Genomic DNA, 10844 nt, shown 5'->3' with positions numbered 1-10844 from the left:
CCCTCCCAAACCGGGGCGCGAACCCGGTTCCCCTGCATCGGCAGGCGGACGCGCAACCACTGCGCCACCAGGGAAGCCCTATAGATTATTTTTATTTATCCATATTTTCCAAAAGGAACACCTATTACTATTGGAAAGAAGTTAGGAAAGTAATTTTGCATGTTCAAATATTTTGGTAAAACCCCAAACTGGACTAACACCAACTGGCTGTACTACAATTTAGTTCTGACACTAACCACCCCGAGTAGCATCAGACTCCACAAATTAAAGGCTTTGTGGTTCACAAGACTGCCCTCCATTTCAGGTGCCAGCCCAAAGTAGGGTTCCCAGGCCACCTACATGTCTGACTTGCTGTCTGTAGATTTAGAAGTTCCCATGACCCACCTAGGTTCAATAAATAACTAGATTGACTCATAAACTCAGGAAAGTGCTATACTTATTTTTATAGTTTTATTAAAAAGGATACACATAGAGTGAGGTCTGGAAGAGAACACAGAGTTCCTTGTCCTCTCCTTGTAGAATCAGGGCATGTCACCCTTTCTGCCCATCAATGTGTTCACCAAACAGGAAGCTCCAATCAACTTTCATGTCCAGAGTTTTTATTGGGATTTCAATATGGAGGCATGACTGGTTTAATCATTGGCCACATAAGTGAACTAAATCTGTAGTCCCTCTCCAGATTTCAGAAGGTTGGGCTGATATCAATATGAGTCATCTCATTAGCATAACAAAGACACTTCTCTCACTCAGAAAATTTCAAAGTTTTTAGAAGTTCTGTGCCAGAAACCTGGGATGAAGACCAGACAAATTCTTTATTATGCAACATAAAATATATTACATCAGTCCAAAACATATGTGGACAATCAAAATTAAAATGGTCTAGTGACAATACCAGTAATTGAATTTAGAAATATTTAGTATCTAGTTTAATCTTACCAGATAGGATGATGTGTGATAAATTTGGAACAACACAGGGTTCTAGGGACTTCCCTGGCGGTCCAGTGGCTACGGCTCCATGCTCCCAACGCAGGGGGCCTGGGTTCAATCCCTGGTCAGGGAACTAGATCCCAAATGCCACAACTAAAAGATCCCGCATACTGCGACGAAGACCCTGCACATGGCAACAAAGATCCCACGTGCTGTGACTAAGACCCAATGCAGCCAAATAAATAAAAAAATATTAAAAACAAAAAAAACCCCACAGGTTTCTGGCCCTTCCATTTTCTAGTGGCTGTGACTCTTAAGTAAGTCTTCAGTTTCCAACCCTTCAGTAAAACTCCTTACATCCCTCAACTGTTGTTTAGGGCCACTGAGCTCATGCCTATGAAAGAACTCTTTAAAATGCAAAGTATATAATATAAAAGTAATAATATGATTATCATCACGTATGGTCCAGTGGTTAACACTCCATGTTCCAATGCTGGGGGCATGGGTTCAATCCCTGGTCGAGGAAGTTCCACATGCCCCAAATAAATAAATAAAACAACTATAATGTCAGGGGATAAGCTGGGCAAGAAGGAGTTTTCTGAGTCACACATCAGGGGTCATGGCCATGACTCATTGTTTCAGAGTCCAGCCTTAAGAAAACTATATTAGCTTTGGCTGCCATGGCAAAATACTACCAATTAGGTGACTTCTTAACAGAAATTTATAACCTCACAGTTCTGGGGGCTAGGTGTCCAAGATCAAGGTAATGGCCGGGCTGGTTTCTGGTGAGATCTCTTTTTCTGGCTTGTAGTCAGCTATTTTCTTGCTGTGTTCTCACGTGGTATTTCCTCAGCGTATATACTTTCCTGGGAAAATATATTTACTTTAATGACGGTAAACTGAATAGTCTAGAGTTCGGATTAATGGATTTTTAGGAAGTTCCTCAAACAAACAATAAAATTATTTGCCATTTCATCTTTCTGGGTAAGAATTTCCTGGAACAGGAAGTCAAATAAAGGTAGACAGCTGCGTATGTGTAGACAGGAAGTTATTTTGATTTTCAAAAGAAAACTCTTTTAACTTCTTTCAGTCCAGTGTTTTCCCAACTGATTTGACCATAACACTCTTCTCTCATAAAATCCGTTAAAATTTCAAAGAACAGACCATAATAAACACTAGACTAGGAAATAATTTCTATGAGAGCATGAGGAACGAGAGGTTCTCAAAGGGTGGTCCCAGACCAGTGGTGTTAGTATCACTTGGGGACTTGTTAGAAATGTTCCCATCTACTAAATCAGAAACTCCAGGGGTGGGGTCAGCAATCTGTGTTTTAATCCACCCTCCTGGTGACTCTGATGCATTGCCAGAGTTTGAGAACCAGTGCTGTAAGCCTCCTCATAACTCTTCTTTTTATTTTTCTGTGTGGTACAGAACAGAGACATGTGGGTGCCTCAGGGGACTAATACCTGGTAGTCCTTCAAGGAGACAGGCTTTAAATATTTGTCTGCATGTCCTTGGTGGAGATGGGAGCAAACCAATTTTTTGCAGTAGCTGAGAGCCTCTTTCTTTATATTGTGACTCATACTCTGATATTCTCTCTTTTCTGAGCTCTTTGAAAACTATACTGTCTTTGCACTAGGATTAATACATTAGTGAGTAATATAAAATTTACTGAAGATGTTAGAGGGGAGCCCCAGGAGAGGGGCTGGGTAGCGTGATCTCAGGGTTTTGCTTTTTTTTTTTTTTTTTTTTTGCGGTACGCGGGCCTCTCACTGTTGTGGCCTCTCCCGTTGTGGAGCACAGGCTCCGGATACGCAGGCTCAGCGGCCATGGCTCACGGGCCCAGCCGCTCCGCGGCATGTGGGATCTTCCCGGACCGGGGCACAAACCCGTGTCCCCTGCATTGGCAGGCGGACCCTCAACCACTGCGCCACCAGGGAAGCCCCATGGGTTTTGCTTTTTTAAGAAATTAATTCTGCCCACCTTCCCACCCCACCTCCATCTCCTCCCCTCTGCACCTTGAGATAGCTCTTCTCCCAAACCTCTCTTCTTGGCTTGGCAGCTCTTGGGTGGCCTTTCTCTTCCAGCTCCTGATTCCATGCCTCTCTTTGACCTTTTCCAAGAGCAGTTCAGTTCAATGCCCATAAAAGCTTCAAAAGTCTTCATCCCACTCCCACCGACAAGTTAATACAATCTTCAAGGAAATTGGATGAATTCTATTAAGGCTGAGGACTTTGTTTGCCTTGTGAACAAAAGTTTCCCCAGCTCCCAGGCTTCACCAAAGCTGTGCTGAGCGAGGGTGACATCAATTTACATTTCCCCACCTTGGCAGAGAAAGCCTGAATTACAAGCAGTAGCGTGTTTCCAGTTTGTTCCGGTCAGAGTCCAGAGTCTCTTTCACATGGGTGTTCCAAGCTGGGTGAGTCCCCCTTAGTGCGGCTCGGGTCCTGCCCCCCGGCTGTTCCACCTCCTTCCTGGTTACCGGGAGCCAAGCCCAGTGGGCGGAATGAAGGGTGCACCTACAAGGGTGTCATTGAGGGACTCTAATAAGTGCCACATCTGAAAGAGACCTGTTTATAGCTTCCAAGGTGCAGTGTTCTCTGGTTTCAGACTTTATTGCACATTAGAATCACCTGGGAGCTTTTACAAATATTGACACCCAGGCCATACTCTACACTAGTTAAATCAGAATCCTTGGTACAGACTTAGGTACCAGTATTTTCTAAAGCTCCCTTAGTAATTCCAAAATGCAGCAAGTTCGAGAGCTGCTGGACTAGGCTGCGTACACCATCATACACTGTGCTAAGACGTTATGACCATTTTGTTCAAAGCACTTCACATAACTAAATTAGTTATATTGTCATCACTTTCTGTTTCACAGATGGGAAATTTGATACACAAAGGGAAAATGTTACTCATATGAAGAAGGCCACAGGTGAATTGTTAAAGGGGTTATAGAGGGTGTCACTGCTCTCAGCAAGGCCTGAGATGTGGTAAATGCTGTATTATTGTTTGAGGTTTCCTGGGACCAAAAACAGTTTGGAGAATCTACATGGGGCATGCAGGCAATGTGAATGGAATCATCATGCATTAATTTCTGAATCAATGTTTTCTGTCTGAGGACACTGAAACCTGAAGAAGTAAAGTGATCATGAATTTTTTAAATTAATAATATGGTTTTGGTTTTAATATTAAACCTGACTAAGAGCTGTGGGAAATGCTCACATGTGGTCAGAATCGACATCAAAATATTCAATACTTTAACCGTGTTCCATAGCAATTCACACCTTGTGATTCTGGAGGTACTGCTGTTCACCAGCTCTGTCTCAAAACAAATGTCAAAAAACTCAAACAGAAGGCCCTGGTAGGCCACAGAACCTATATCTTGGGTAGTTACAGAATATTTAAATTACAGTGGGGGGCTTCCCTGTTGGCTCTGTGGTTGAGAGTCCGCCTGCCGATGCAGGGGACATGGGTTCGTGCCCCAGTCTGGGAAGATCCTACATGCCACGGAGTGGCTCGGCCCGTGAGCCATGGCCGCTGAGCCTGCACATCCGGAGCCTGTGCTCCGCAACGGGAGAGGCCACAACAGTGAGAGGCCCGCATACCTCAAAAAAAAAAAAAAAATTACAGTGGGAAAAAAAATAAGAGAGAAGGAGTTGATAGGGACAGAGCTTTTATTCTAAAAATCAGTGTTTTAAATTTACTTTCATAATTTTAATTAATCTTATCTCTGATTGAGTGCTGAAGTTGTAAATTACTAACTCCATCATTATCAGTAGTTGAATCAGTCAAAAGAAGGGTGTAGATTAATTTCAGCAGAATTTTATTTTGGCTACTTCTATCACTTTCCAGTTTTGCTTTCCAGAATCAAGCAATTTCTGCACTGGGATGAGCAGATCAGAAGACACTGCTACAAAGGAGAAGCCATTCTCCTTTATCATTAAGATTATCAGAGTGGAAAACTCCATCAACCCCCCTGAAGACTTATCTCACCTGGAGATTACATAGAATATCCTACAACTATGTGAATGGAAGGTCAACGTGCCCTAAAGACTTCTTCACAGAAGAGTTCCCCCACCAGCCTGTGGATAAGACCTGAAATTCTTCCACCATAGATTAGAGTTTTAGAATAAAATGACATCCCTCTCATGGCAGGTCTTGAGAGTTCCCAAGTGAACACTAACTTCTCCTTTTCCTTGCCAGATAAAGCAGAGGATGCCTAGTTAAATTTGAATTTCAAATAAACAGTGGATGATGTTTAGAATAAATTTGTCCCAAATATTACATACTTACGCTAAAAAAAAGTGGTATTTTTTTTGGTCAGAAAATCAAATTTAACAAGGCATCCTGTATATTTATTTATTAAGCCTGGCACCCCTCTGCTAACCAAATGGAAATTCTGTTTGTGGCAGCAATATGCCCATCAGCAGACATTAGATCACGACTGGTCTAAATCAATCATGATAATACAGTCCCTCATTTTCCCAGACTTTCTTGCATCTGGGAGTATAGTGTCCTGGCCATTGAGATTAAGGGAAGTCTGTGCATATGTGTGGAATGTGGTTTGAAAAGATTTTTTTTTCTGGCAAAAGAGATATGACTAGTGGTTCTACCTTTGCTCTGTCCCTCCTTCTTGCCTAGAATGTGGATATGGTGCTGGGATGCAGCAGCCCCCTCCTGATTATGAGGACAAGCAAAGACACCAGGAGAGACACTGGTGCTGAGGTTGTTAAGTCCTCCAGCCAATGCCAGCATCTGCTACCTCCAGAGGTCTTGTTTGTAAGAAAGACAAACCATTAATTGTACAAACCACATGGGTTTTCTGTGGCTTACAGCTAAAAAACTCCTCTTAAAAAATGCAAATGCCCTGGGAGAGGAAACCTTATTATTCATAGCTTGATGTGAAGTCACTTATTGGTATCTTATCCATGGAGAACTAGCCAAGAGGGGGTTTTGATTGACTAACCGCTGAGAGGTGCCATAGGTCCAAGCTAGAGGCACTGCCCAGAGAAGGCAGTGGCCGAGAGTCTGCCACTCTGCCTGACAGGAGAGCCCCCTGCACAGAGCTGCTGCCTCTTACTAACATGGATCTGTGGCGTTCTTGGATGATTTGACTACAGCTGTAGCTCCTGAGGAATTCCCATAGACCCCTGCCTGTAGTGAGCGGAATAATGCCCTGCCCCCAAAGATGCCCGTATCATAGCCCCTGGAACCTGTTTATATGTTGTATTACATGGCCAAGGAGAATTAAGGTAGCAGATGGAATTAAGGTTTTTAATCAGCTGACTTTAAGACAAGAAGGTTATTCTCAATTATCTGTCTAAGCCCAATGATATCATAGGGTCTTTAAAAGTAGAAGGTGGAAGCAGGAGAGGGAGACAGAGAATCGGAAAGAGATGTGAAGACAGAAGGAGAGGGGAGAGTGGTTTGATGTGAGAAGGACACGACTGACCATTGCTGGCTTTAAAGATGAGAAAGGGGTCACAAGCCAAGGAATGTGGGTGACCTCTAGAAGCTGAAAAAGGCAAGAAAACAAATTCTTTCCCAGAGCCTCTAGAAAAGAACACAGCCCTGCTGACGGCTTGATTTTAGGCCAGTCAGACCCATTTCAGACTTTGGACCTGGAGAACAGTAAAGTAATAAATTTGTGTTGTTTAAAGTCATTACACATGATAAATATAAATCATTCATTCATTTGTTCCTTTATTCATTCTTCAAATATTATTGAGCTCCTACTTTGAGTCAAGCACTTTTTTTTTTTTTTTTTTTGCGGTACGCGGGCCTCTCACCGTTGTGGCCTCTCCCGTTGCGGAGCACAGGCTCCGGACGCGCAGGCTCAGCGGCCATGGCTCACGGGCCCAGCCACTCCGCGGCATGTGGGATCTTCCCGGACCGGGGCACGAACCAGTGTCCCCTGCATCAGCAGGCGGACTCTCAACCACTACACCACCAGGGAAGCCCCCAGAGTCAAGCACTTTTGTAAATGTTGGGGACATACCAAGAACAAAACAGAAAAACAGATTTTTGCTCTCACAAAAATCTTTCTATTTATTGGAGAGGGACCAGATTTTTAAAATATTAAGTGAAACATAATATTATTATGTATTTTAGATGGTAAACATGCTATTGTGGAAGAACAAAAGGGTGAAAGAAGACAGGAAGACCTGGGGAGGGGGGGTTGCCATTTTAAATGGGGTGATCAGTGAAGGTAACATTGCAAAATCATATTTCAGCCCAGTCTGGTACCTGGGGGAGGAGTCTTCCAGAGGGGCAAGTGCAAAACCCCAGAGATGAGAATATGCCTGGTGTAGTTCAGAGGGAGCAAGGAAGAACTGGGGGAGGAAAAACTTCCCCTCTACCTTTGTTTAGGTTCTTCTGGCTGATCTAAGAATTAAATAGACATGAGACAAATTAACAGGTGAAAATCAATTTGAATTACGCACCTATGGGGGGCCCATAAGAAAAATAAGATTCAAGGACAAGTTAGGCAATTGAGGCTTATCTGCCATCTGAGAGAGGAAGGGAGGTAGGGATTTGGGATTTCAAAGGGGAGGAAGGCAACTTACAGGAAAATGGGGAAAAACAAATGTTTGGTAAACAAATGTTTGCTGGGTCGTGCAGAGCCAATTGGGCACAGAGAGGAAGAGCACCGGAGATAGTGCTCTTCCTGGACCAGGCCCTCTATCTAAACTCTTTTAGGCAGTTAAAGGGGAGGTAAAAAGAAAGACTTCCTGAATCTTCTGTTTCTTAAAAGTAATTAGGGGCTTCCCTGGTGGCGCAGTGATTAAGAATCTGCCTGCCAACGCAGGGGACACGGGTTCAAGCCCTGGTCTGGGAAGATCCCACATGCCACGGAGCAGCTAAGCCCGTGCACCACAACTACTGAGCCTGCGCTCTAGAGCCCGCGAGCCACAACTACTGAGCCTGCATGTCACAACTACCGAAGCCTGTGCGCCTAGAGCCCATGCTCTGCAACAAGAGAAGCCATCGCAATGAGAAGCCCGTGCACAGCAACGAAGAGTAGCCCCTGCTTGTTGCAACTAAAGAAAGCCCCCGTGCAGCAACGAAGACCCAACGCAGACAAAAATAAATAAATAAAATAAATTTATTTTTTAAAAAAGTAATTAGCCTAAAATAATCATTATGCCATAAAGGAAGGACAGAGTGATTATTTGTCTGAAATGCTGCCAAGATGACGAGTGAGATGAGTTCTGATAAATGCCTGCTGGATTTAGTAACATGTAGTTGAATTTGACAAGAGCAATGTCCCTAGGGGCACAGAAGGAAGCAATGAATTGGAGAGGGTTTAACAGAGCAAGCAATCAGGTTCTTTCAGAAGCTCCCTTTGCCATCTTCAAGGGGAGGTTTATGCCTACAGACCCTCTGCTCTGTTCTAGAGATCCCAGCTAGAAGCCTGCACAGGGAAAGGTACAGAATAATTGCAGCTCCTTCCTGAGTGATCACTGTGAGGGCAAACTGATGGTCAGCCTTCTGTAAGGCAGGGTGGGTAAACTGAGGCAAACGATGCCACATGCATTCATTTATGTGTTGGCTGGGGTTGCTGCCTCCCTCCAGGCGCAGAGATAAGTAATTGTGACAGAGACAGTATAGCCCACAGTGCTTAAATATTTACAAACTCCCTGGCCCTTTCCAGAAAAGTTTGCCAAGCTTTGCTGTAAATAGAGAGGAGAGAGAGAGAATGAATTAGGGCAGTGGTAAAGGATAAAAGGGTTCAAGAAAAGGCTTTCAAAGAAGAATGAAATAACATTTGTGTATGCTGAAAAGATTCAGGAGAAAGAATAAAAATTGAAACTGCAGAAATGAAAATTGCTGGGTGGTGTTCTCGAGTATAACAGAAGGGTGGGCATCAGTTGGCGAAGTAGAAGAGCTGGTCATGCTAGCATTAGAGACATATATGTCTTTCATTGTTATTCTATGAAAAGATGTGCAACCTCACACAGGTGAGGAAACATTCTCCAGGGCAATCATACAGCTCACCTGACTTGTTTCCTGTTTTGGAGGGAATCACTGTCCTGCGCTGCCTGATGTTCAATTTCTGAAAACCATTATTTCAAAAATAATTTTCATATATTTTGTACAACTTCTTGTTTCAGGTGGATAGTGTTAAAACACAAAATTCAACTGAATAAGTTTTAAAACTTTTTATTGGCTTTATTCAATGATCCAGGAATAGAATTCCAATCTAGCAGATAAGAAAGGAGCTCCAAGGAGCTGTACAAAATGAAAGACTTTTATAGGAGACAGGAAAAAGGAAGTTATACGAGGCAAAAAAGCAGATTGGTTACTGCAGGGTTACTTTCCCAATAGGGGATGGCACGGGTCGATCAGGCAGATTACCTACCTAACGCTGATCAGGTGATTCCTGTTTGGTTGAAAGTTCTGTTTCTGGGAGAGTCAAACTTTTAATTAAGTCTTGGTTTGGTGACAGGGGTCTTAGTATAAGTGACTCCATTTTGGGCCTGTTGTCTTGTTTTTAACAGCAGGTAAATCTAATCCTTGTTACTCCCTCTTGACTAGAAATGGAAGTCTATCGAGCCACTTATTTTAGATAAAACTAGCTAAGTGTAGTGGATTTTCCAAGTTTATTATATTTACTCCTAACATTCAATGTACATAAAAACTAGAGCTGATTTTCCTCACATTTCTCAACCATTTTATGTTTATACATTTGGTTCTGGACACTACCAGCAGAGGGCACCTCAGCCACATTTCAACCACTTGCAAGTCAGAATTAAACAATTTCATATCTGGAATGTTCTTGCTCATTTAGAAAGAAAATTCTAGTGCTCAGCTTAAAATACTCTGTGAGGGACTTCCCTGGTGGCACAGTGGTTAAGAATCCGCCTGCCAACGCAGGGGACACGGGTTCGAGCCCTGGTCTGGGAAGATCCCACATGCCACGGAGCAGCTAAGCCCGTGCGCCACAACTACTGAGCCTGCGCTCTAGAGCCCGCGAGCCACAACTACTGAGCCCGCAAGCCACAATTACTGAAGCCCGCGCACCTACAGCCTGTGCTCCACAACAAGAGAAGCCACCGCAATGAGAAGCCCGCACACCGCAACTAAAGCCCACACGCAGCAACAAAGACCCAATGCAGCCCAAAATAAATAAATAATTTTTTTAAATAAATAAATAAAATAAAATACTCTGTGAGCCCAACTGACTCTTCTGTTTCCTTTAGCATGTCAGCCCACCTTCCCTGGTGTCCAGGACACAGCGTTAAGTTTGTTTTTCCTCCACTGCTTCCAACCCTTTCCCCTTCCTTTGCCATGCTGGTGCCTCATAATCATAAAACTTCCTCACATCTTCTCTTAAGCACTCTCATCCCTTCCCAGGTGGCTCCTAGATGGGAAACACTGGAGTCCAGGCATATTTCCAGGAGGCTAGAGATTCTCTGCTCCTGGAGAACTCATCATCATTGCAAACTCAGTGTGTCCAGATCTTGCCCAGCAAATGCCCTCTCCTTTCTGCTTATACCTTCTAGTTTTCTTAAATAGATGTTTCAAAAAAGACCAATTTTATTTTATTGAGGTATAGTTTATATATGAAGAGGAGCAGAATATGCCACCCCCAAATATGCCTCTTTGGGGTAAGGATTATCTTCAGTTGGTTATTTTTGAGAAACAACAGACACAGGTGAAGCTCTGAAAACAGAGTAGAAGTTACCCTTTGTATGGGATATGTATATTTATAAGGGGAATCTCCATTTATAAGGGTGTCTTCCTCACTGTACCGGGAAGAGGAGGATGACTAAAACTCTAGAAACTACTGTTCCTTAAAAATAACCAGCTTAAAAGAATCAATATGCCTAAGAGGTGTATTTAGGGGTGGTATATTTTTGTTTCCCACTAGTACTATTTTCAAAACTTTAAAGAAGTTTCACAATTCAGAA

The sequence above is a fragment of the Physeter macrocephalus genome, chromosome 9 (assembly GCF_002837175.3).
Source record: "Physeter macrocephalus isolate SW-GA chromosome 9, ASM283717v5, whole genome shotgun sequence".
Lineage (NCBI taxonomy): Eukaryota > Metazoa > Chordata > Mammalia > Artiodactyla > Physeteridae > Physeter > Physeter macrocephalus.
Note: the sequence above shows the minus strand (reverse complement) of the source record.